General features: G+C 37.7%; 1 protein-coding gene across 2 annotated transcripts in view; it reads left to right on the top strand.

The window, feature by feature from the left end:
- Positions 1 to 1,415: 1,415 nt before the first annotated feature.
- Positions 1,416 to 27,974, top strand: part of LOC128524159 (hyccin 2-like) — an 81,136-nt gene continuing 54,577 nt past the window's right edge. For both annotated transcript variants that reach the window (XM_053496555.1, XM_053496554.1), the window contains exon 1: positions 1,416 to 1,696. The gene's annotated coding sequence lies outside the window, so the exon portion shown is untranslated. The remainder of the gene's footprint in view (positions 1,697 to 27,974) is intronic.

Raw genomic sequence — 27,974 nt, 5'->3', positions numbered from 1 at the left:
CACGAAGGCACAACCCATCTTCTGATAATGGCGTTCTGATATTCAGCACAACAGCATTCCCTCGTGTGGATGAGGAGAATAAACCACATGGAGGAGGAGGACAGTCCTGTAACTCTGGTATGTTTCTCTCTATATTTCCAATTATTCTGCTTAAATCCCAAATACAGTAGAGTAAATTGGAAAGCTAGTGCCCTATGTACACATTAAGTAGGGCCCTTGATCAGAGGTTGGAGAGGGATGACAGTTAACTCTGTAGCTTAATTTAGGTGTAAATAAAACAGCACAAGAAGCTCATAGGCAATTCAGAATGACTTAGAATGAATTATTATTGTGAAAAGAGGATTATGTATCTTTACCCATGCCGTGAATGACAGTTAGTGTTAATTAATGATTGTTAGAACACCTGTGACATGGAGTGATTACATAATATTTAAAAGACACAGTGCCGATACAGTCTGTTATCACCACTTCTGTATCTTAGATTGCTTAGTTGGAACTAACTGTTGTATATTTACTATTAAATACATGATAGTTGAATATAAACTTCTGTTTAGGTTAGTAACAGGAATACAACACATCAGGATTTTTTTTGGGGTGAAAATAATTCACTTTGCTATTCTGTATTGCTGTTTGCTGTTGTAAGGATTCATTATTCATAATTATGACTTAATATAAAATAAATAAAAAATAATAAAACATAATTGCCCCAACTGTTTTTGACTGATGGCACTTAGTTAGTAACCTAGTAACCCAGTGTAAGTATCTATCCAGATCCTTTTTGCAAGTCGCTCTGGATAAGAGTGTCTGCCAAATGCCTAAATGTACATGTAAGTGTCATATACATCATTATCACTTACTAACTCATAATTATGACTTACTAGTTTATAATTCGACTTAATATCACATTATTATGACTTCCTAACTAATAATTATGACTAAATATAACGTCATGACTTCCTAACTAATAATTCTGACTTAATTTACCTTAACTTAACTTAAAGAAATTATATATATATATATATATATATATATATTTTTTTTTTTACTTAATATCTGACTTTTTTTATCAATTCGTTGTTTAACCAGCAGGTGGCGACAGTATGTCATAATCAAAGAACGCTGCCAAGCTTTTATTTTGAAAACACCTAGGTATTTAGCCATAGTTTGGTGTCGTTTCTGATTTCGCAGGTGCAAGTGCAAGGCTACCTGATGACGCGTTCGTATTTTGCACCCGCATTGCGCTCGGTCCCGCCTCCTGCCCTCCGATTGGATAGCGCGATCACGCCTTCTTCGTCAGAACCTCATACAGTGTGCTGCTTGTGACCGGCCAATCCGATGCGAGGAATCGGAATCGAGTGGGCCAATCGCAGCGCGGTAGGCGGGATTTGACGGTATGCGGGTCGGAGAGATAAAATGATTGTGCTGCGGCTGAGCGTAGGGTAATGTCGGTGAGTGAAGGAGCTTCAGGTAGCGCTGCGTGTCCGTGTACGTGTTCCTGAGAGCTGGGAGCGCGCTTTGGGGAGTGCGGGAGCGCGCGGGGACCTGGTGTGAGCGACTGGGGGGAGAAGCGGGGACACAGGAGCGCGGAGCGGAATGACGGAGAGCCCGAGAGCGGAGCGCGAGCTGCGGGGATTTGCATAGCCAAAGCGCTGAGAGTCCCGAGGAGAGGTCCGGACTGGGGCTCATACTGTACCGGGTAGGGCTCACACACACACACACACACACCGCACTACCGGGTTCAGCTTTCCTCTTACTGAACCTCTACAAACCCTGAATGTCAATTCATATACACACACACACACACACACACACACTGTGATGTTGATGATGTGGCCATAGAAACACTTTATTAGTTCTCCATGGTTACTGTTGCGCGGGCTCACAATACACTAGTTCGTAAATACAATGTTCATCTGTGTGTGTGTGTGTGCATAAATATACACATAGGCTACAGTCTGTATATTATTTATACACACTGTATACACAAAGTCAGGCAAAAAGTATACATTCAATGTAAAAATATTTTAATATATAATAATAATAATAATAATAATAATAATATGATAGTATTATTAATATGATATTAATATAATATACATCAAAATATTTTTCTTTTTCTGAAGTGTGTATATGTTTTTTGTTTGGCTGATTCTGTGTGTATACATACAATACACACACACACACACACACACACACCTTTACACTCACATTCTCTCTCATGTGTATATGTACACGTGTGTGTGTATACATACCTGCCTCTTAGTTTCTATAGTGATTCTATTCATACATTTGAATACATTCTTTATTCACACATTTTAGACACTTATTTTATGTTGGTTTATAAGAAGTAATATCAGTAAGTATTGCTATGCACTGTATAGTTAATATTTTACTTTATACATGTTATTTCTATACATCTTCTATGTCAGTAAGGAGTAAGTAACATGCTATTTTTTTATACATTAATATAGTATATGTTTATTAGTGTGCGATTATATAGTTATTAACACGACTGAGAACTTTCTTTTTAAAACTTACTTTACAGGTGTTTGCCGAATTGTAACTTTTTGGGGTGCCAATAATTTTGAAGCTATGTTTTGTAAGGAAAAAAGAAATACTGTAAACATTTTTAAATCAACCATATGATGTCTCGGTGTCTACGAATTCCCTTAAATATAAATTTTGATTGGTTTTTATGCAGGGTGCCAATATTTCTGGACAGCACTTTGTATGCCTCAGGCTGATTGCTTTATATTTCTGTGTCAGTTAATTTTTCTGTCTGTTTATTTTTTATTTCTAACTTATCATATAATAAAAGATCCAATATTAGTTGGTTCATTTGACAAACAGTAACCAAACGATCTTCTGGACTTTTAATTCATTCGTTTATTAATTTATTTATTTGTCATGACACTTATTCTGTTGAGAGTCTGAAGCTTGTCCCAGGGAGCTCAGGGTAACAAGACAGGGGACATCTGGAGCGGGTGCACCGCCGTCGCAGGGCAAAGACACACACACACCGACTCGACACACCCAGTCGTACGAGTCATGAAAGTCATAAATGACTTCAGACCTACACGGGCACATCCCACAGAACTTATTACACACGTGATACGCTTCTCGAGGCAGCGTGTTCGTTACTCATTAATGCAGTGAGTCAGGTGTAGACGCTACACTGGGCTGTTTGTAAACATAAGGGTCGGATATTCCTCATGTCAGGGTATACTTAATTTATTTTAGTATGTAATTGAAATGAAGTTCCAAAGCATCTATCACAGCTACAGAAATTCTGTTTATCAGGTCCATAAGTATTTGAACAGCTCCATAATTTCTTATCATTTTGCCTCCTTACACCCCTGGGGATTGGAAATGAAGCGATCAAGATGTTAGTGAAATGCTGAATTTAAGGGGTTACACCCCCCATTTCAACAGACTGAAAAGTAGAGTATTTGGACGACTGCCCGATAAACTGTGTGACGACAGTTGTGGGATGTTTCTTTACTTCTTGGACAAATGAAGCTGATTAAAGATCTGGCATTGATTCAGTGTGCTGAATTTGCTTTTCAGACATGCAACAGCATGATGCTTTAGATAGATGAAACCAAGTCTGACCCTCACCAGAATGTTTGGAAGGGAAGAATATGATGAAGGAAAGAAAGGGCTTATGTTCGAAAGCATATTAAAGATGGCGGAGACAGTCCGTGGCATGACATTACATGACGTTGTGTGAAAACTAGACCTTTAAAAAGCAGGTGTTATTGTGGATGAAATTATACTAAATCGTTCTGCTTGAAGTCAGACTAGAACATCCAGATAACGTGGTTGGTAGTCGAGCTACTCGGACATGTACAGTAAAACTCAAACAGAATGCGGAACAGAGAAAAGAAGCTGCGAACAATACGGTGTTGTCTGCCTCCCTATAGCATCATAACCACAAGGGATGAGGTGAATCTCATTTGTAATAAAAAAAAAAGTGATGTACAGAGCTGTAAAGTTTCCCGTTTTCACACTCAACATGCTACTTGCCGTTATCTCGTTTGTCAAGTGTGTATGGTCATCAAATAAAAAGTAAAATGTTCAACACTAACAAGCTTACAGAGTGCATATCGCCACATATTTTAGCAGAGTGGGAAATACTTCGGCCAATGAATCGATTTCCATCTCGTGCTTGTGTAATGGACAATATCTCAACTTAACTGTGCATGTTACCGTACTGAGCGATATGCCATGGGCATGTATTGCTGCCAGTGGAACTGGGTTATTGGTGTTTATTCATGACGTAGGAGGATGGATTCTAAAGTGTTTAGAGCTACTGTATATGTTCTCCTCGGACTCAGTCAAATTCTACAGAACCGATAGGACAGCATTTTAAGGTACAGCTGGATAATGAACAAACGGACAGTAAAAGCAACCAAAGGCAAAGTTGCCTGACCTTGTGACCTTGTCGCTTGACCTTGAACTTTGCTTTGATGGCATCCATGGTCTCCAGATTTCTGGTGGTTATTGAGACCAATAATATATCCTATATAAGTATTATTGTAAGTACTTTAAGGCAAATCCTTAATTAGTGTGACCAATTGCTTTTGAGCCTGTAAAAAATAGGCAGCCTGGGTAAAAATAGTTTTAGTTTTTAAGCATTTAATACAATGTTTTTAAAACCGTTTGAATTAAAGCTGGCATGGTGGGGTAGTGGTCAGGGTCAAGGTTTTGATTCTTGCCTCGGGTCTGTGTGCTTGGTGGTACTCCAGTTTTCTCACACAATCCAATGACGTTGTCTAATTGTCGCGTGATGGACTAGCGCCCCATACGGTATACCCTGCTTAATTCTCGGAGAAAGGCTCTAGGCTTTGTATAGGATGAGCGGTGTAAGGAATTAATTAAAGCTGAAAGACTACACCTCAATCATATCTTAATTGCTTTATTTTAAATCCTTTGTGGTGGTGTACAGAGGCAAGGTTCTGAGAATTGTGTCCTTTACAGACTCAATTGGATGTGAACCTTATTTTTATGTTATTTATTATAACTTGAAACAAAGTTGTATGAAGTTTCAAAATATATGTGCATCATGTATGGCTTTCATATGCTGGAATAATTTCTCTCATTGGTTCTCGGTGTTGCTTTTGATTAGCCACGCACCTCCTGTTGTTTTAAAATTAGGTGTGTACTTGATGTTTACTTTGCATACACAAGCTGGCCACCACACAGATCCTGGGGTCAGCTGGAATGTCACTTGTGCACATTCAGAAGTGAACACGTAGCATCCGTATGGTGCAACACCAACGTAAATAGTGGAGTTAGTATAGCACATATGTCGTGTCTCCACTCGCACACGTATGCACTATACTATTTTAGACTGTAACTGAGTACTTACAGTACGGTTGTCCTGTTACAGTTTAGAGCGAGAATATTAAACACCCCTAAAACCTACAGAAAGGTCTATTTTAAGTTCTTGTTTTTTTTTCCCCTTAGATGAGTAAATACTTTCAAATGTCGAGAGAGAGTTTTGGATTTCGTCAGAGGCTGAAGTTTAAGCTTGTCAGTTTTTTACTGTTAACTTTAACTAAATGAATGGTGAGGAAACTTGTAAGTAGCACTACAAAAATGTATGCATACACACTACAAAAATTTCCTGTCATTGAAAAACCCTGGGGGACAGAAAGATCCTGTTCCCACCTAAAAGTTTCCCAAAGTGTTTTATTCCACTTACACCGCCACAGTTGGCAATGTATTATTTGATGTTGATTTATACATTACATTTTGTACTTGTTTTAAACATATACAGTTATATTTAACATTGTAAAAAGTTTAATATAATGTAATTATACACTATATGATCGAAAGTTTGTAGAGCCTGTTTCAGATCCACTCCCCCTTTAGCTTTGTGATAGCCACCATTCTTTTTGGAAAGGCTTTCCACTTGACTTTGAAGGCGTGGCTGTGCGGTTTGTCTATTCGGCCACAAAAGCATTTGTAAGGTTAGGCACTGAAGTGCAGCCGGCGTTCAAGTTCATCTCCAAGGTGTTCAGTGAGGTGAAGGTCAAGACATTTTAGCCTTGACAAGCCATATCTTCATGCAGCTGGATTTGTGCTCAGAAGCATTTTTTTCATGCCGAAACACGTTTTTTTCCAGTGAAGGGAACTTGATATGCTACAGCACACAGAGACAATGTAGACGGTTGTGTGTTTCCAACAGTTTGGGGAAGAACCACATACTGATGAGATGGTCATCGGTTAAGGTTTATGATCGGCTGATTTCCTGTGCATGCAAGCAATCTGGTTTTCTTTTTAAAAAATGATTGATTTTTAGCACCTTAAAAGTCATAAAAAAAAAACATATACTGTACTTCTAAAAATTCTAAAACTCACATGTATGCGTACATGACCTAAAATAACCTTCTACCCTTTGTGATTAGATGATTGTACAGGTCCATATCACACGTGTGCAACAAGCATAGGATAAAACAAATTAGGATAAGAAGCATAACATAGGAGTAAACATAACTAAGAGTTGATAACCAGTAAAAGTCGAAAATAAAAGCTGAAAAAATTATAAACATGAATAAAATATTAAATAGAAGCATGTATTGATTCAAATAAAAAATGCAATAATAAGAAATTTAAATAAGGTAGAAATGACAAAACAAACAAACAGAAAGTTGTTTTCTCTCTGAGACTAAACTCTTATTTCATTTACGGTTCAGTGTAGCGTGTTTGTTTTGTGAGCAGCTCGGCTATTTTAGTCTAATTACTTTGAGATTGGAGTAATGGAGTAATCTGTGCTGCACGTGTGCACGTTGAAGCATTTATTCATGTTGTGCACTATCTAATGTAATGTAATTCTGATCCCTGTCATTTTGTAATTTGTTGATAAAGTAACTCTTACAACATATGTTATTCTTTTGTAGGTAGTAATTTATCTCTCTCTCTCTTTTTCTCTCTCTGCGTGCATGTTTCTACTTAGGTATACACTACATTATTTTATTTTTATTTTTATTTTTTTAAATACTTGCCCAGATTACACTTTAATCCGTCATGGATTTGCGCTGAAACATTTGTGCTGTTATCTGTTAAATCTTTTGAAATGCGTTCCCCAAATGAGTTGGCTAAATACTGACCTGTCTCGTGGACCTGACTTTTTAGGAAGAAACGCATAAATGAGTAGGAAGTTAAAAATCCCAGTTGATTCCTGATTCGAGTGCAGTTGAGGATTTCCTATTTTTCGGTTTCTTTTCTTGTAGCAGTTCACCAAATTTATTCATTTATTTTTTCCTGTTAAACATCGAATTGATTTGCTCAATGCTGAACATTTTAGGTAAGAAGTTCAGGGAGTCAGATATACCCATCAACACACAAACACGCACACACACACACTCTGTCTCATTGTAGCATAACCTCATGCTTCCCTCCTTAATCCCACAAGGTGTTATTTCATGTGTAGTTAAGGAAATGCAAGCCATTTGTATGCAGGCGGCATCCCAGAGAAAGTCATGCTGCATCTGAGGTGGTCCTGCTCGACTCGACAGCGCTTTCATCTTCTCGTGGTCACCTACCGAGATCATGGTTATTCTTAGAAACATTCATATTTATGGCTCCTGAACCTTGGCTGCGGGAAATCTCCCCACCATCTGTAGCTCTGGTGTAGCAAACACCACCCTCACTAAGATCAGACCCATGCTTTTGATCAGTTCTGATTGTGTGCACCATAATTAGTTTTATACCCCAAATATTTGTCTCGGCACAGATGTATTTCTGATGTTTGTCACTGATATGAACCCTGTGATGTTGGGAAGGGGTTTAACCTTACTGCGTTTCGTAAACGATGACTGGTCAGCTCAGATAGTTAGCGCACGCCAGGCTTGTCAGTTCAGCGGCTTTGGGTCAGCGATAGCTCCGTGGCTCAAGTTTTCTGTACAAGTGACCCAAAAGGTTCCAAGCTCAAATATCCTGCCAGAGAGGCAGTGCCGGCTTTACGAGCAACACCTCCTAAGCTTCGTAGTTCTTCTCCTGGATTGTAGTTTGTTGTTTTAAAATTAGGGAATGGAATGTAATGGAATGGCAGCCATCATGAAATTACTCAACATTTTCATCCTCATTCCCCTCCCTCCTCTGCACCATCTTTCCTGTGCCCACTGGGACTTTTATGGCAGCTAGTTTGAGCTGTAATTAGCCTCTTGATGGATTATCTAGGCTGACTGGTCTCACTGTTCCTCTGGCCTCTCAATAAGCAATAGTGCTGCAGTGACCCCAGACATTTCCATTTAGGTTTTTTCTAATTATTCTTCTTATTATTTTTTATAAGCACTGAAATATTGAGTAGGATAAATAAATGCGTGGACTCTGTAGACATGGGGGAGAAATATGTTTTCTTTTGTGTGCCTATTTATGTATCATCACACATGGGTGCTAATCAGTCTCAAAACACGTGCGTTGGAACCCGCGCATGCCGGAGTTAAGATCGCTCAGCACGCACTAAAGATGTCAGGGGTATTTGAGGTGGTAAATCGTTACGGTTTTATTATAATCCTACAGGTGGTACACTCTGAACTATCATGTGTGGTAGGAGTGCCTTATTTAAGTTTGATTAAAAGTAATATGCACTGCTTGCTAAAAATCTAGCTTTCTGTTTAAATACATTTGAAGTTAAATGTTAAACCCTTTAAAGTTAGTTTGTATTGATTAAATGCTGCATTTGGTTTTGAAGGGATAAAACTAATGCTATAAGGAACGGCATTCAGTTACTCATGTTCAATTTAGTAGTCAAGATGTTGAATAAAATTAAGGTGTAAAACTTCAAGTCTCAAGTTTTGACGAAGGTTCAAGGTCCTAAAATTGTAACAGAATCAGAAAAAGCTTTCATTTTGGATATTTATAAATATGATTATATAAATTGGGATATGATACTTACAGACCTCTAATACTATCAAATTGGCCCCTAGGCATCGTATCATTTGGTGGCTGGAGATTCCCATTTCTAGAAGCTCTGATCGTTCCTTCCTCTTACCTACATCACTCCAGTTCATGAATAATTATGAATGTATTAATAAATACTTCATTATAAATCAAAAACATGCAGTGGTATTGCACAGTCAGAACGAAATTACATTGTTGACTCACTGTTTAGACCTAGTATTGACACAGATTAAAAAACAACATATAGGACGACATACGTTGTACAGTAATATATTTCAGAATGATTGATAAGTATATTGCAGAACTATTTAGAATATATTGCACCATAAATAAGTTACATAATGATTAATCATGTACAGCATTGCACAACTCAACTATGAGTTGAGTTGGTTCTGCTTCCCAAAATGTAAACAAGCTAGTTGTGTAATTTTAACCACCCTTGCAGTTTCTATGGATGAATGAATGAATGTTGTATGTTCCTGTTAATCGATATGGTTTTTGTTTGTTTGCCCAAGTTTCATATGTGACCGTTTACATGCTCTGCATGAATGAAACCTTCTTTTTAGGATCACAAGCATTCGAGTCCCAATGGATGCCTGCAGTCTCAACCAGATGTTGTGAGCCTTTCCGGCAAGGTTTATAAAAAAAAAAACATTCAAATTAGGGATTATATGGAGGCTTGGTAAATAAAAAAATATCAATCAGTAATGGAATCAGTAGTATTGCGAAGACTTGGATTTGCACCCAGATGGGAAGAGGTGTGTGAATGGTGTACTGCGAGACAATGATGTCCTATCTAGGGTGTTTTTTTGGCTTTCCATTTTCTGAATATGAAAATTATTGAAAAAAATTGTTAACATTTCATTTGTGTAGTATATGAATAAGCAAGTGGCTTGAGGTTCTGAGTTAAATGTAAAAATGACTACATTTGAGATTTTGTCAGAGGTACCTAGCCATGCTCTCTGCAGCAGTGTTTCCCATGCATCGATTTATTTTTGGAAGCTCACCAGAATATTAGCACTGACCGCCAAATATTGATTTTCTGTATTTTTTTTTACTATTCAAAATGGTGGGGGCAAAATCTTATTTCATTGTAACACTCGGGCACAGCACATCGATTCTCTCAGGCTCTCCTTGCCTCGCTCTTTCTCATAAACCCATTCCTAAATAGCCTCTTCTCTCCATACATACTCGCAGATCAAAACTGCTCTCGTTAGTGAATGTAACCCTGATCATGTCGAATCAGCCTACAGTTCATAAATGGTTAGTTCTGTGTACAGATTTGTCCATAACCAACGTATTTAACTAAACTCTAATACATTGGTCAATGTTGTCAGTCTCAGGTGCCCAGCTTTTCTAATAAGTTACTATGAAGCATTTAAGGAGCCTTGATGATAAGCATGACTAAGCTACTTTTAGGCTACATAACTGCTAATCAATATCACCAGCTCTTGCAAGTGGAGTACCTTAATAATTCTGGATGTTGAATTTATGTTTGGGATAAATAGATAAAACTTTTCGAGTTAAAAAAAAAGAGTTAAAGAATAACAGCAAAGCTAAACACTTCGAACACTAAATTGTTTTTATTATTTATTTCGATATGTGTTTTTATTGTTTAGTTGTTTAAATAAAATACATTGAATATTTGCATTCAGACACCTTGTAATATTATTATTATTATCATTATTATTATTACACCTCCTGACCAAAAATAAAGACGCAATCTCCAATATTTTGTTTAGTTTTGATTACACAGCACAGTGTGGTGGCCATTTCGTATATATAAAATTGATTCCTCGTGCTCCCCGAACCAGAATAACCTGGTCGTACGCTTAGGTCGTCGTCTGACATTTTATTGCCGCATAATAATGCTGAAACTAGACATGACCAACTTAAGGAACATCATGTGCTTCCCTTTCTACCCTGCTCCAGAGTCTAATCTTTATTCTCCACAAACTAAAACATTTTTTTAATTACTTTTTGTTTTCCTGTAATAAGCCGCACAGCTGTTTAGTCTAAAGCTCGAAAAAAGCTGATTTTGTTTCAAGCAGTTATGTTTCTTACAGATTAAATAGTGAAGTATTAAAAACTACTAAAAGTATTTATAAACCGAATTTCTTGCCAATCATCTCCTTCACACTCCGGTACAGTTGCAGTATTACACCAGTCCTGCATAAACTCAAAAGTAGAAGAAATGATAATCTCATAAAATCTCATTTTCTGCAAAAGTTGTGGTTTATCTTTAAGGAATTTATCAATATTTGATGGAATAACATTTATAAATTGGCCTAAATCATTTTAAACCTTTTTGACCCATCAGTTAAACGAATCAAATCAACCAACAAAAGATCGATTAAACTAAATCGACAATTTAATCGCACTACTTTAAACGGCATGACACATTGTATGTTAATTCTCACACCAGTAATGGGTTTGATTAATTAATACTATTCTGAATTCCAAACTGTCAGGAAATTTCTGCCCATTTTTCAGCTTTAGATCAGTCTAGCCTGTTCCCGATAGCTGTCGTGTGTTAATCCAGTTTTCATAACTACACAGAACATCATTGATAAAATCAAAAGCTTTACAAGGAGTTTATGTATTTAGTGTAATCCAAATGCTGGGGGGAAAAAAACGTGTATAGAAACTTGTTTTTTCAAATGGCCTGATTAATGAACCTTGTTATAGTGACACAGGTAAATACCAAACTGTGGTTTACTGATTTATAGCCCCTTTGAACTGGTTGCACTTTAACCAATACAGGTGTGAGCGCGAGCATACAGTACGTTTGCCGCTAGTTTGAGCTGTAATTAGCCTCTTGATGGATTATCTAGGCTGACTGGTCTCACTGTTCCTCTGGCCTCTCAATAAGCAATAGTGCTGCAGTGACCCCAGACATTTCCATTTAGGTTTTTTCTAATTATTCTTCTTATTATTTTTTATAAGCACTGAAATATTGAGTAGGATAAATAAATGCGTGGACTCTGTAGACATGGGGGAGAAATATGTTTTCTTTTGTGTGCCTATTTATGTATCATCACACATGGGTGCTAATCAGTCTCAAAACACGTGCGTTGGAACCCGCGCATGCCGGAGTTAAGATCGCTCAGCACGCACTAAAGATGTCAGGGGTATTTGAGGTGGTAAATCGTTACGGTTTTATTATAATCCTACAGGTGGTACACTCTGAACTATCATGTGTGGTAGGAGTGCCTTATTTAAGTTTGATTAAAAGTAATATGCACTGCTTGCTAAAAATCTAGCTTTCTGTTTAAATACATTTGAAGTTAAATGTTAAACCCTTTAAAGTTAGTTTGTATTGATTAAATGCTGCATTTGGTTTTGAAGGGATAAAACTAATGCTATAAGGAACGGCATTCAGTTACTCATGTTCAATTTAGTAGTCAAGATGTTGAATAAAATTAAGGTGTAAAACTTCAAGTCTCAAGTTTTGACGAAGGTTCAAGGTCCTAAAATTGTAACAGAATCAGAAAAAGCTTTCATTTTGGATATTTATAAATATGATTATATAAATTGGGATATGATACTTACAGACCTCTAATACTATCAAATTGGCCCCTAGGCATCGTATCATTTGGTGGCTGGAGATTCCCATTTCTAGAAGCTCTGATCGTTCCTTCCTCTTACCTACATCACTCCAGTTCATGAATAATTATGAATGTATTAATAAATACTTCATTATAAATCAAAAACATGCAGTGGTATTGCACAGTCAGAACGAAATTACATTGTTGACTCACTGTTTAGACCTAGTATTGACACAGATTAAAAAACAACATATAGGACGACATACGTTGTACAGTAATATATTTCAGAATGATTGATAAGTATATTGCAGAACTATTTAGAATATATTGCACCATAAATAAGTTACATAATGATTAATCATGTACAGCATTGCACAACTCAACTATGAGTTGAGTTGGTTCTGCTTCCCAAAATGTAAACAAGCTAGTTGTGTAATTTTAACCACCCTTGCAGTTTCTATGGATGAATGAATGAATGTTGTATGTTCCTGTTAATCGATATGGTTTTTGTTTGTTTGCCCAAGTTTCATATGTGACCGTTTACATGCTCTGCATGAATGAAACCTTCTTTTTAGGATCACAAGCATTCGAGTCCCAATGGATGCCTGCAGTCTCAACCAGATGTTGTGAGCCTTTCCGGCAAGGTTTATAAAAAAAAAAACATTCAAATTAGGGATTATATGGAGGCTTGGTAAATAAAAAAATATCAATCAGTAATGGAATCAGTAGTATTGCGAAGACTTGGATTTGCACCCAGATGGGAAGAGGTGTGTGAATGGTGTACTGCGAGACAATGATGTCCTATCTAGGGTGTATTTGTGGCTTTCCATTTTCTGAATATGAAAATTTATTGAAAAAATTGTTAACATTTCATTTGTGTAGTATATGAAGAAGCAAGTGGCTTGAGGTTCAGAGTTAAATGTAAACATGACTACATTTGAGTTTTTGTCAGAGGTACCTAGCCATGCTCTCTGCAGCAGTGTTTCCCATGCATCGATTTATTTTTGGAAGCTCACCAGAATATTAGCACTGACCGCCAAATATTGATTTTCTGTATTTTTTTTTACTATTCAAAATGGTGGGGGCAAAATCTTATTTCATTGTAACACTCGGGCACAGCACATCGATTCTCTCAGGCTCTCCTTGCCTCGCTCTTTCTCATAAACCCATTCCTAAATAGCCTCTTCTCTCCATACATACTCGCAGATCAAAACTGCTCTCGTTAGTGAATGTAACCCTGATCATGTCGAATCAGCCTACAGTTCATAAATGGTTAGTTCTGTGTACAGATTTGTCCATAACCAACGTATTTAACTAAACTCTAATACATTGGTCAATGTTGTCAGTCCCAGGTACCCAGCTTTTCTAATAAGTTACTATGAAGCATTTAAGGAGCCTTGATGATAAGCATGACTAAGCTACTTTTAGGCTACATAACTGCTAATCAATATCACCAGCTCTTGCAAGTGGAGTACCTTAATAATTCTGGATGTTGAATTTATGTTCCAGATGAATTCATAAAACTTTTCGAGTTAAAAAAAAAAAAAGAGTTAAAGAATAACAGCAAAGCTAAACACTTCGAACACTAAATTGTTTTTATTATTTATTTCGATATGTGTTTTTATTGTTTAGTTGTTTAAATAAAATACATTGAATATTTGCATTCAGACACCTTGTAATATTATTAATATATAATTATTATAATTAATGTTTATATTATTGTTATTATTATTATTATTATTATTACACCTCCTGACCAAAAATAAAGACGCAATCTCCAATATTTTGTTTAGTTTTGATTACACAGCACAGTGTGGTGGCCATTTCGTATATATAAAATTGATTCCTCGTGCTCCCCGAACCAGAATAACCTGGTCGTACGCTTAGGTCGTCGTCTGACATTTTATTGCCGCATAATAATGCTGAAACTAGACATGACCAACTTAAGGAACATCATGTGCTTCCCTTTCTACCCTGCTCCAGAGTCTAATCTTTATTCTCCACAAACTAAAACATTTTTTAATTACTTTTTGTTTTCCTGTAATAAGCCACACAGCTGTTTAGTCTAAAGCCCGAGTTCTCTGATTTAGTTTCAAGCAGTTATGTTTCTAACAGATTAAATAGTGAAGTATTAAAAACTACTAAAAGTATTTATAAACCGAATTTCTTGCCAATCATCTCCTTCACACTCCGGTACAGTTGCAGTATTACACCAGTCCTGCATAAACTCAAAAGTAGAAGAAATGATAATCTCATAAAATCTCATTTTCTGCAAAAGTTGTGGTTTATCTTTAAGGAATTTATCAATATTTGGTGGTATAACATTTATAAATTGACCCAAATCATTTTAAACTTTTTTGACCTATCAGTTAAACGAATCAAATCAACCAACAAAAGATCGATTAAACTAAATCGACAATTTAATCGCACTACTTTAAACGGCATGACACATTGTATGTTAATTCTCACACCAGTAATGGGTTTGATTAATTAATACTATTCTGAATTCCAAACTGTCAGGAAATTTCTGCCCATTTTTCAGCTTTAGATCAGTCTAGCCTGTTCCCGATAGCTGTCGTGTGTTAATCCAGTTTTCATAACTACACAGAACATCATTGATAAAATCAAAAGCTTTACAAGGAGTTTATGTATTTAGTGTAATCCAAATGCTGGGGGGAAAAAAACGTGTATAGAAACTTGTTTTTTCAAATGGCCTGATTAATGAACCTTGTTATAGTGACACAGGTAAATACCAAACTGTGGTTTACTGATTTATAGCCCCTTTGAACTGGTTGCACTTTAACCAATACAGGTGTGAGCGCGAGCATACAGTACGTTTGCCGTATGACTTTCCGGCTTTCAAGAGTAAATATCACCTGATGAGCGGGAAAAGTAGACGCGGCACTGATCAGGAACATGGGATAATAGCCCTGTGAACACACGCACACGCACACGCACACACACACACACACACACACACACACAGTCATGTGCTTGTGTTCTTCCTGCTGCCTTCCCCTTTTAAGACTGAGCTCAGCAGCATTCACGGAAACCTGCTCACTGTTTCTGTTTCTACAAGCTCACACGCGCGCACACACACACATATATACACAGTGCACTTCATGTCATCGACCGCAAGTTGATCGAGGGCACCCAGAGAGTCTAAGCGATGAGAATGAACAAACAAGGAACGACAGCAGTGACGGAGAAAAGGGGAAACAGATTTAATGACAATGTCCATTGCTATAGAGACGTCTGTCTTCTCTTGCGCTTTCACGGACACGTCATCTAACAAACGAAAAAAGATCAAAAAGACATAGCAGACCAGAGTGTGCATGTTTATTCCTCCATTTTGTGCCCCATCCTTTCTGTATCGCTTTAAAGCGTCTAATCATTTAGCTTTAATGGTTCAAAGTGTGTTCTGATTGGGTCAGTACACTACATCTGCACAGCTATCTTTTATTCTGATTGCGTTTCCATGTATTCTGTGAGTCTCTTTGCTGATTCTGAATCAGAGTGAAGCGTACAGTATTGCTTTGTTTTTAGTTTGATGTTTGATTTGGCTTGGTTTCACACCGCACATAACTTAAGTCAGCCCAATGGAGGAAAAAAAGTGCCTAAGGGCTGTTTGAGACTGTAGCTGTACCTAATACATACTTTCATTCATTCGTCTAAAGAAGCCAAGTGCATGTAGAAATCGCACAAAAACATATCTCCTGAACATGAATCTAGAAGCAAATAAATGACAAATGATCTATTTGTAGAAACTGCTGTAAAGGTCCCATATTTTACTGATTTTTTTTAACATTGCCTCCAGAGTGTGTGTTAAATACCCCCCGTGTGAAAAACCTCTCAGATTGTTTATATGTTTATTGTTTAGTCAGTTTTTATGGAAATAAGCTACTGCTAAGCCACACCCCTCCAGAGAGCAAAAGACCTGTGCAACAAGTCTATACCGCTTTATCCTGTATTCAGGGTTTGCGGAGACTACAGAGTACCAATCCATCGTAGGACACATATACAAACTCTTTCATACCCTATGGGCAATTTGGAAACACCAATTAGCCTAATCTGTATGTCTTTGGACCGTGGGAGGAAACCGGAGAACCCGGATGAAACCCACCAAGCATGGGGGGAACATGCAAACTCCAAGCACGCAAAAGTGGGAATCGAATCAGGCCAGGAATAGAACCCGGACACTGGAGGTGCAAGGTGACGGTGCTAACCGCAAAGCTACCGTGCTGCCTAAGAGGTCACAAAACTACATGTATGTAATTAATAAATAAAAGCATCCAATATATAGGCCATTACATCTGTTTTTTTGTTTGCTTTGTTTATTTTGTTTCCCGTCTTGCAGGGTTTTTTCTTCTTCTTTTTTCCTCTTTCTCCTGCATAATTGAACCGGGTAAACTGCATCATGGTTTAATTCCTCGTATGTGAAAATACACATGAAGTTAAGCGGTGCTGTAATCCTTCCAGGAAATGTTTTCCTGTTGGTATGAGATGCCAAATAAAATGACACAGCACTGATCCGAGGTCTCACTTGAAGGCAATTTTAAGGTAAACCCGTATAGTAATTGCTGAAACAGTACTTGCTTTGTGGTGAAACTATTCTGAAGTCTCATCAAGTGAGATTAAACACTGGCTCTTTGAGGGGGAAAAAGGTCATGTGTTTAGTTTTTAACACGAAGAGGATGTTTTAAAAGGAAGGAAACTCCTCTAAGGTAGAGAAACTGCATTCGTATGTATAGCGGCTCGTCCTGCATCGTGCCTTTTTTCAAGGAGAAAAAGGTTTCATGGAGGTTCTTTGTATGGAGAAAGGTTTTAGCTGTGTTCTGTGATAGAGCATCTGTCTATGATCTTGCACACTATCATGCAAACACCATTTATTATGAAGCAGGTTATGATTTGTATGATCATGTGCAATATCACACTCAGGTACGTGCTGTTGTGCTGAATATCAGCACAGCTACAATATCTTTGGTACTCGAGGTTGTAGCTAGAGTACAAACAGCACAGCCTTGAGTGTGATTTACACACTATCATACACTCACTCACTCACTCATCGTCTATACCGGTTATGCTAATCTGACCCTAATCTGGATGTCTTTGGACTGTTGGAAGAAACCGGAGTACTCGGAGGAAACCCACCAAGCACGGGGAGAACATGCAAACTCCATGCACACAGAGGCAGGAATTGAGACTGGCCGGGAATTGAACCCAGACCCTGGAGGTGCAAGGCCACAGTGCTAACCACTCATACAAACAACAATTATTATGAACAGATTATGTGTTGTGTGTTGTCATTTTTATTTATTTATTTTTACATACCTGGCAGAGCAAAACCACAACAGGTGGAACTGGTGACTGATGGTTAACGACCAACAGTGTAATTAACATGAAAGAATTTTATCTTAATTTATTCTTACCAGTATTATGTAGCCATGACATTATAAAAACATCAGGAGAATAAACCATGAAGATGGTGGACAATCGTGAAAAAAAACAAGTGTTCTCGTAAACGGTTCCCGGACCCCAGTGTGAAAGCGCCTTTAAACTCTTTGTTGTGCAGGTTTAGAGCTTTGGTGTTTGAATAATGTAGTTACATTACATGCATAATTAAAACAATTCCAATGATGCACATTCCCTTTTTTTTTTTTTGTTGCATTCCAGTACATCATGTCATGGTGTTTACCCTCACCAGGGTATCCTGATGTTTGAGTTGGACTGTTTTCTGAGTCATTTTGTACTTTTTTTAAATAAATTTTTTGCATAGACTTTGCTCTCTTGTTAGACTGTAGCAAAGCTCCACTGTGCCGGAAGTTTTCTGCGTTAAACGTTAACCCAGCGGTCGACAGTACGGTCCAAAATGGTTCACTCATAAGCCAAACTCTTATCTGGTATAAGAAGAGTCTCAACACATTTCCCAAGACACGGGAGCTCATTTCTCATGCAGAAGGAAGCATGACATGACTCAGCAAACTGATTCACGCCAGCTGATGACTTTCAGTTCGTTTTGCGTGTGGTTGTTTGCACCTGATTTATAGAGACTGAAGGGAAATCTGTGCTGACTAATTGTCAATCACAGGCCTTTATTGAATCCAGAGGTTTATTACAGCAGTTCAGATGAGTGCTTAAACCCTGCCCTGGGCATCTGTTCGATTACATTGATTACAGCAGCTGCATGCAGGCACCGCACTGGCACCGTTTCTTTTTTTAGGTGACAAAGTCTATTTCTACGAGCTGTGTACTCGTGTTAGTGCTGTGCGCAGAGGAACTGAAAATCGTGTAGGAAGATTTATTTTAGCATATCATACGCGTCGGCCCATGTTATTTCTATAAACATGGCTTTATTGTCATGTTTCATGCCTGTATCTTGGATTTTAGTTGTAATAATAATAATAATAATAGTAATAAAAACATTCATCCATTCATTTCCCGTACTGCTTATCCTGTATACAGGGTCGCACAGCGCCTGGAGCCTGTCCCAGGAGACTTTAGGAACAAGGTGGGAAACACTCTGGACGAGGTGCCAATCCTTCACAGAAAATAAAAACATGTTCAAAATGATTATTATTCGTCATCATTTTTCATATATCCCAGGTAGAATGCTGGGGTACAGTGCCCCTGAAGCAGATTAAGGGCCTTGCTCAACGGCTCAACAGGGGCAACTTGCCAGTACTGGGCCTCGAACCCCTGACCTTCCTATCAGTAACTCGGTAACCCACAGTCCTCACCGATTGAGCCACCACTGCCATACTCATTTTGAATTAATAAAAAATTAGATATTTAATTTGGTTTCTATTCAATTATTTTTATAATGTTTTTTACTACATTTTTGTCTTTTTTGAGAAAGTGTGAGAGAGAGAGAGAGAGAGAGAGAGAGAGATGAATATATTTGGCAAGGTCATCATACAGTCTGATTGCAGTTTGATTAGCTAGAGATGTTGCTACAGTAAGACAGTGCAGCTTCAAAACAATATCCTGATTGTATCGACCTTCACTCATGCTAAGGCTAATGCTAATGCTAATTACTGAGGAGTGTTCTTTGTGCAAAAGCTTGCCTTGATCAATGAGCACCTTCGTTAAGACTATGGATTTTATATTTTTGTTTATTTGTTAACGTATGTTATGACAAGGAATTACATTTCTTTTCATTTCATGTGAATTGGACTTGTATAAGTTTGTAAACGGACGCAAACCGTAGAGAATTTTCTGAACACTTAAGAATTGAAAATACCCTTTTTTCTTAAAAACAAAACAAAAGAACAAAACATATCTATGTCTAGGTATATAAGCTGGTTTCTGGTGATCCCCATCCCTATTAAACTGGGCGTCCAGTTTCGCCCTTCGTATACTGACCACACCCAAGTCATAAATGAATGACACAAATCTGAGAGTCGCATTATCATTTAGAATGGAATTACGAATTATATCTTAAATACAGTTGTTCATCTGTCTTTTCAAATCTGTACAATTTGACAACCTGAAGTGATATTGAAACCTTTTGTTACTCAACTGAATTAATGAAGGTAACCGTGCAGAACTAGATAGAGCTAAACTGTGTTCACTCAGATCACGAGCTGCCTGTCTCGTGATGCTTCTACAGTTCAAGGTGCTCCATTGTTAGAGGAGTGTTGGGAGTCTGTGAGGTTCAGCACTTCCTGTTCTAATTTTTTATAGAGGAAGGAGAAAGACACAGAGAGTCAGCAGTTTACACTCTCGCTCTCTCTTGTAAAACAATTGAAAATGAAAACGCTGAGATGTGGCATGTTTTAAGTCTTATGTATGGTATTGTGCCCACATTCCATAGCTCATCTATTTTTCTCTTACTCTTTTGGAGCAGGTTGATATAAAACTTTTTTATTTTTTCATTTCACACTAAGATTTAATTCAGGCACGTTTAGCATCATTCAGCACACAAAATGATTCCTCATGCTCCCAGAATCGCTCTTTCACACCGTGCCATCAGGGAAGAAAAACTCCACAGATGTGATAACCTGCCCACTCAGTACATTCGGGTCGTCAGCTGATTAAATGTTTTTTTACCGAATAATGTTGATGAGTCTAGACCTAATCAACTGAAGCAACCCCAGATCATAACCCCGCCTTCAGAGGCTTGTACAGTGGGTGCAATGCATGATGGGTGCATCACTTCATGTGCTTCTTACCCTGACTCTGGAATAGAGTGAATCCGACCTTATCCAACCACATGACCCTTTTCCATTGTTCCAAAGTTTAGTCTTTATGTCTATCTCTCAAATTCTCTGACCAATTGAAGCCTTTATTTTCTGATGAGTCTCAGTAACAAGTGGTTTTCCTATACCCACACAGCTGTTTAGTCTCAATCCTGTGGGTTCTTGTCACATTGTGAAAATGAAAATGCTCTCATTTTCATTATTAAACTTAGTAATAGTTTTTACTGTTTCATTTTTTTAAAACTATGCAATTACACTATATGTTTAAATGATCTCCATTCATTTGAGTTGGTGGTTGGATTTTTCCAGGTTTTGATAATGTATTAAAGGGTTTTTAACCCTGCCTCAGTAACTTCAAATTTCCTTAGTTGTTTTCTTTGCTTGATGCAGCCGAATAATAAGATCCTTCTGAAACGGCAACATATTTATGTGTCCAGGCAGTGTAATATTGCATTATGTGCTTAAACGTGAACATAAATTCAGCTCAGGAGTCTTAACATGGCTTTCAGACGCAGTCAGATTTAAAGGCAATAAAAGATCATTGATATTTTTTTCATATTGTACACAGCGTTCTGTCAGCTGCAGTGTTCCTGATGATGCTGCGATTCATTTCAAGCAGTAATGTTCACAGGTGCTGTGTTATCTGCTGGAGAAGGTGGCTCAAGAAAGAGAGAGAAAGAGAGAGAGAGAGAGGAAGCCAAATTTAGCCGTGATCTTCCAGTACTTCATTACTCCAGGCCTGGAGATGATAACAGCTCCGTCACTGGGGAGTGTAACGGAATAATCCTGACGTTGTGTGTTTGTGTATGTGTGTGCGGTGTGGTAAGGGGTGCCGTTATATTGCTTTACACACTATGGTTATGTACGGATCCTGTTCCTCATAGTGTCCTTGTGAGTATAAATGGAGCCGTGGTATGAAGTTGCAGCAGAGGGAACACAGGAAGAAGAGCATGTCCGTCTCGGCTGATTTCTCAGATCGGATCAGTGATCCATCATCGCCTGCGTGTGACTCAGAGAGCGCTCGTGCAGGGTTTCATTAATTAATTTTTTTCTTATACAGAACCATTTTTTTTGCTATAATACATTAGTTATCCAAATCCAAATGTGTGTCTTTTTACAGAGTATGAAGGTTGTAGGAGGGCAATTCCACCCAAAGGTCAACCTTACCATGGGGAAAACTGAAGACGTATAATTGTTCATAGGGTTTTCCCAGATCAGGCTGCTAGACTAAAAATACTAGGCAACTACATCTGTTCATATTGATTAAACTTTTACTTGCAAATTAAACAGCAAATTTCAGTGCACAAGAAATAGAGAGAGGAATAAAGCAGTAAAAAAAAAAATCTCAGCAATTATTACTGTTTTTAATAATTTAATTAGAGATGTTTTACACATTTAAAATAATGAAAAAATGTTGAATTAATATGTGGTGGTCAGTAAAATGAAACTTAAACTGAGGGAAATGCACATCTGGAAATGCACATTAATGTTTAACATGCATTAATGTGCGTTAACGTGTTCGACTTTCAATTATGAAATTTGCAATCTTAAATTTCATAGTTTTTTTTTATTAGTTTATATTAAAATTCATCACTCCCACATAGTTTTATGTAAAGTTGGTTTGTAAAGTTCCCGATTCCAACATGTCGCATCCTTACTGTAACTCCAGTGTATCCTCACTAATTTATTCCAACAATTCCAAAACGTTTTCCTTGACAAATGATTCTCTGAATTTTTCTCTGATCCTTTGTTTGTTTTTAAACCCAGGAGATTAATTCTAATCTTTATTCCCTGTAGCTCTGAGAGGTAAATCTCAGGGTTTATATTAATGCACTGTAATTTTATATCACTACCGTAGTAACAGTGTGCATGGGGAGTTGTGTAGCAGACACTTTAAACAAACATTTAAACACTTCTATCTGATCTGATTGCGGATATAATGATGTTAGGAATGTCTGTAAGGAGATATTTTTTTTTTCGTTGAACATTTTGGTCTCCAGTGGCGGAGCATTGTAACAGTCAGATAAAACAAAAGTTTTAACAGCATCAGAAAGTCATTAGGATAGACGGCTTTGTGGTTTCTCACAACGCTGAGTTTTTATACCTAATTAAGAGACTTGATTTAATTATTTCTTTTTTTTTTTACTTTAAAAGCATTCTTTGGGCATCAATATGTAGTTTAGAACTTTAGTTTTTAAACTAGAAAATTGTTGCTATTATTTGTAAAACTTTTAGAGACAATTGCTGTTAAAATAACTTTATAATTGTAACATGTGGCTGATACCCTCAATTCCTATGCACTCCGTGTGGGACACTGCGTAGAGTTTACAAGCCTACCCTCAATAAGGAGGTGTACAGTATCTCATTTAATACCACAACATGCAACCTTCTGCTCCCAATCCACACCATGCTGTCCTTTTTCCACTTGTCTTTTAGTCACATCTGAGCTCTGCCTCATCAGAGTCATTTAGCAGAGCTATTTTTGCCGTGACAAGCACACCGAAATCAGCCGAGAGAAGAGAAATGGAATCGACACTGATGGAGAGAGTGAGAATGGGAGTGAGAGAGAGAGGGAGAGGGAGAGATTTTCACTAGTGGCTGTGACCTGCCCCAAGCTCAATAATTGATGGCTTGGCGGATGGTAGACACAGAGGCTGACCTTGAAATGCGTCCAGGCCGAGCTGTGGCAGCGCGTTGCTGCCCAGCTGGACCCGATTTCTGACTTTCCCATTTCTTAAAGGAGATCTGCATTCGGTTGCTCACAGAAAGGAGACGCAGAATAAATCTGTAGCAGTGACTTCCACACATTGTTGCAGTTATGTGAAAAAAAACGTTTCATTATCAAGTCAGTACATCTCTTTAAAACTGGAATGCTTTACGAAATAAATAAGATCAAGATCTACTCAAACCTTTGATAGGGATTTTTTTTTTGTATTTCATTCATTCATTTGTTTATTGATTGATTAATTGATTGATTGATAGTTTTAGTTAATTAAATTTGTTTTTGTTCATTTACATATTTAATTTTTTTTGTTCCTTAAATACTTTTTTAAATTGTTTGATTGCTTGTAATATTTTGTGATTTATTTCCATTAAAATCATAAAAAAAATATGTTGTTTTTTATATATAAAAAGTTCTTTATGACTATCACATTACCAGCCTGAAGTTGTTTTTGTGTTTTTTAACCCTAATGTTATGCATATCTATTTTTTTAGGGCAGCCTGTACACACACAACTGATATTTTTTAGATTTGATCCGAATTACTTTCATATGCGGTCCTAGATCAGATTAATATCCTAACATGTGACTTAAATGACAGTGAAATTCTTTGACTTTTTTTGCCTTTGCACATGTGTTGATGTCGATGTCAGTCAGCACCAACAGCACAGGGATTTCATAGCAGTGCTAGCAATAGGTGCTAAAACAGCTAAAGTGGGGCATCTGGCTTTCTTCCTCCTCAACAAATACAGCCGACTAACCGCTCGCTGTCCTTCAGAGCAAAATCCCAAGCATGATGTTTTTGCTAAAATCACATGCATTGTTGGAAATAAATGAGCAGTCACACAAACTCATGATGCGTTTTAACCCAGATGGTGCGAGCAAAGATGTATTGATGTTCACTTACATGCTGTTTCAGAGGACAGACGCGTCCACAATAGAGTCAGATAAGAGTCACTTATTTTATGAATGTGACCTGTCGTGACATACAGTACAAATCCCATCCGAACAAATTAAATAATCATAATTGAGCAATGTGACGTGTAACGTGGACGTACCTATGGTTGTGTGTTTTTCTTCGTCTTTTTACTTCTTCTCATTATTATTATTTAACTTATTATTACCAAGCAAAGTAGATTTTAATCAGGTAATTTATATAGTATTACTGGACTACCAGCAAGACTTGTTCATTATTGTCTCCACACACATGATTCAAACCACAGACTCGATTCTGGTCCAGACACACCAGTCCTCATAATGAGCTGGAATGAAATTTCTGGTGAACTGTTATGGATTGTGCTTTTCCATGAGGCCGGTCCTGTGGGGAATATTTGGTGTGGGTTCAATGGGCCTTTACTGATGTCTGATTGCTTTGTGCTAATTGAAAAAAAAGCACTTACTCTCAAAACGAGATCTGTTCAGCACTTTCAATTATTCTGACTTATTGGTCGATGTCAGCAATTTGACGTTCTCAGCCTCGAGCCATAAATACAGCAGCTCCAGTTTTCTCTGTGTTGGGGTTGGAGTTTGTGGGTGGGGACTTCCTGTGTGCGTTTCTATTTTGAGATATCTGGGTTTGGGATTGGGCGAAAGGATTTTCTTCACACAGTGTGATGTAAAAACCTGAGGAAAGCAATGTGCTGTTGTTTCGGGTTCATTTACTGTTTTCGGGAGTTTTTAAAGCATTTTATAGGCACAGGACAGAATTTCATTGTCTTGAATATCATTACTCAAAAAACAAGGGAGAAAAATTTAGCTTTTTTTTTGGAGTATCATGATATTTTTATTTAAAAACTAACAAGCATGCTGTCTCGTCTGATTTACTAAGCAGCAGCAGAAGTACTAGATCACAAAGAGCAGGAAGTTTGCAAGGGGAAGCCTAATTACCATAGAGCACAATTACTTAATAATCCAGAGAGTTAAGCTAATTAAGAGGAAGTGTATTGGCACATGTGGCTTGGCCATGAACAAAATAAAACAGCCTGCAGCACGCTGCGTGGCCAAAAAAATAATTCGGCTGTTTTTAGTCCTGCATCAAGCAACAAAAAAAAACAACTAAGGTGATTGCTGAAATAACTGGAATTGGGTTAAGAACTGCCCAATTCATTATTATGTTAATGTTCACATTACCAGCGTAATTTTTCTAATCTGATATGAGTCACCTTTGTATATGGTTCTAGATCAGAAACGTATCGATTCGCCTTCATGGGAATTTAATGAGAACGGGCTGATCGGAATTCATGCGACATTATTCATGCAAAATCCCAAGCACGTTTTTGCCAAAATTGCATCCATTGAATGAAATGAATTTGTGGTCGAATAAACTCATGACATGTTTAAGTGAATGTAGCCTAAACCCTGGAATAGGATAGTGCTGAACTTCCAAATTCTCAGGAAAATAATGATCATAAAAAGATCCAGACTGATATTTTTTTTTTTACGTTGAACATGACCCACAGGATTAGGATCATACACCTCAATGGCTATAAGAAAATCACTTGGTAGGCTTACGTTTGCTAGGTAGCATGAAGATTAATTTGGAAGCAATGTAAAAAGCTCATGTGGTCTGATTAGTCAAGAAGCGATGCACCCATAATGCGTAATGACCACTGTACAAGTTTCTGGAGGCAGTGTTGTGATCTGGGGTTGCTCAAGTTGGTCAAGTCTAGGCTCAACAATGTTCTATGGCAATAAAATTAAGTCAGCTGACGACCTGAATGTACTAAACGACCAGGTTGACCACCATGTTGCGCACCATAGTCAACGCTGAAGGAGTCGAATGAAATATTAGAAAGCGTGCCTCTTTGTGGCCGGGCAGTGAACATTATTGCTTAATATTATCTCACTATCCAGAGTGGTCATAATAACACATACTGTATTTATTCCATTTATTTCTATCATCTCATGTTGTCATGTCGTTGGTGCAGCGAGGCTAGCTTGTGCGTTACATCTCCAGGAATTAAGGTTTGATCACATACTCGGTTTTCACATGATCTCAGGGTTTCCTGCAGGAACGTCCGTTTCCTCCCAACTCCCTGAAGCACTCTGGTAGATCCACTGACCCCTCTCATTTCTTACTAAATGAGTATTAATGAGTGTGTGGCGTGACTACAGGTCATGCTAAGGTAGACTGGTGGTCGCAATAATTATCCCTGCATTTTAAAATGTTTAAAGCTTTTAAAAATCCTGTCCGTCTACTATTTAGTTCAGGCATTGTCGATGGGTTGAATAGACATCCAGCAAAACAATGGTGGAAATGTCACCACATGTGGCTTATAGATCTGCTTTATACATCCGTTCCGTGCTTTAAATAGCCTTGTTAATGCCTGTCTGGCTCAGTGTTGCTCTTTACAAGCACTTTTTTGTAGACTTGGAATTGGCTTCTGCACTGACTAGGAAACATTTATAATTAGGCAAACTTTCTCGCTCTTTCTATCTTAATTGTATACGGATATGAAATCCTACCGAGACAGAATGCAGTCGGATTACTTATGTGTCTAGGCTTAACGCTATGTTATGTCTCTTGTCTTCTCAGCAGCGTGTATATGGATTAATTAAACCTAGTCTGACAGGAAACATTAATCTGTTCCTTATTTCTAGCTTGAATATTAATGTTCTGTCATAATGAGATCATGAGTGTCAACTAGTACCTGAATGCTCTGTGTGCCACTTTTTGCACTGACATGACACACACACACACACACACACACACACACCTATACCACTATATGGTGCAAGTGATATTCACATTCTAAAAATAATTTTATTGTTTGATTGTTTTTTCGCATCATTTAACAATCTACTAGTAAAAATTACATAAGCCAAACCTAACTAAAACACAAATTTCCGAATACTCAGTAGAGCTCTGAGTTAATAATTATGATTTAAAATAGCATGCATATTGTCTCAGCTATTAATCACAGACGGACTTTTTATTAGATTCAAATTTGTGTATTGCGAATATTCAATTCAGATTCCCTCAACAGTGCTAATGTTTGTCCCCCCGATTTTCTCCCTAATTTTAGTCATGTCTAATTCCACCCCTTCGTCACATCGGCTCCTACATTAAGGCTACTACTACCACTCAGTCGGGAGGGCCAAAAACCATCACGTGTTTCATCCGAACCACGTGACGGCAGCCAACCGCATCTTTTCGAACTGCTCGCTCATGCATCGTTGAGGGTGGTGTAACTCACAGATGCCCCTGAGTGGCAGTAGAGCCGTGATTAATGTGGGAGCACGAAGTACCTCTTATCCCTTCCCAAAGCTCGGCCAATCAGCTTTCTCTAGACCTTCGGCTGCGAGAGATTACAGCATCGCTTGGGAATCAAACTCGCGATCTCCGAATGATAGGGCGAGCACTTTACCACTGCACCACAGCAGCTATATTTCTTACAGTTTTTCTCAAAATTAAAAACTCCAAATTAGAAGTAGGCACAATACTCATAGTTTGCATTTTCTGCTGATACTATGACTCATTTTTATAGAATTTGTCAATTTTAGAGAATTTAACATGTGAAGGTTTATAATCTCGTCTCATCTTGTCTGTACGGCTTTATCCTGTATACAGGGTCTTAAGGGGCCTGGAGCCTATCCTA

This window comes from Clarias gariepinus, chromosome 5, assembly GCF_024256425.1.
Source record: "Clarias gariepinus isolate MV-2021 ecotype Netherlands chromosome 5, CGAR_prim_01v2, whole genome shotgun sequence".
Lineage (NCBI taxonomy): Eukaryota > Metazoa > Chordata > Actinopteri > Siluriformes > Clariidae > Clarias > Clarias gariepinus.
Note: the sequence above shows the minus strand (reverse complement) of the source record. Positions and strands in the feature narration are given on the sequence as shown.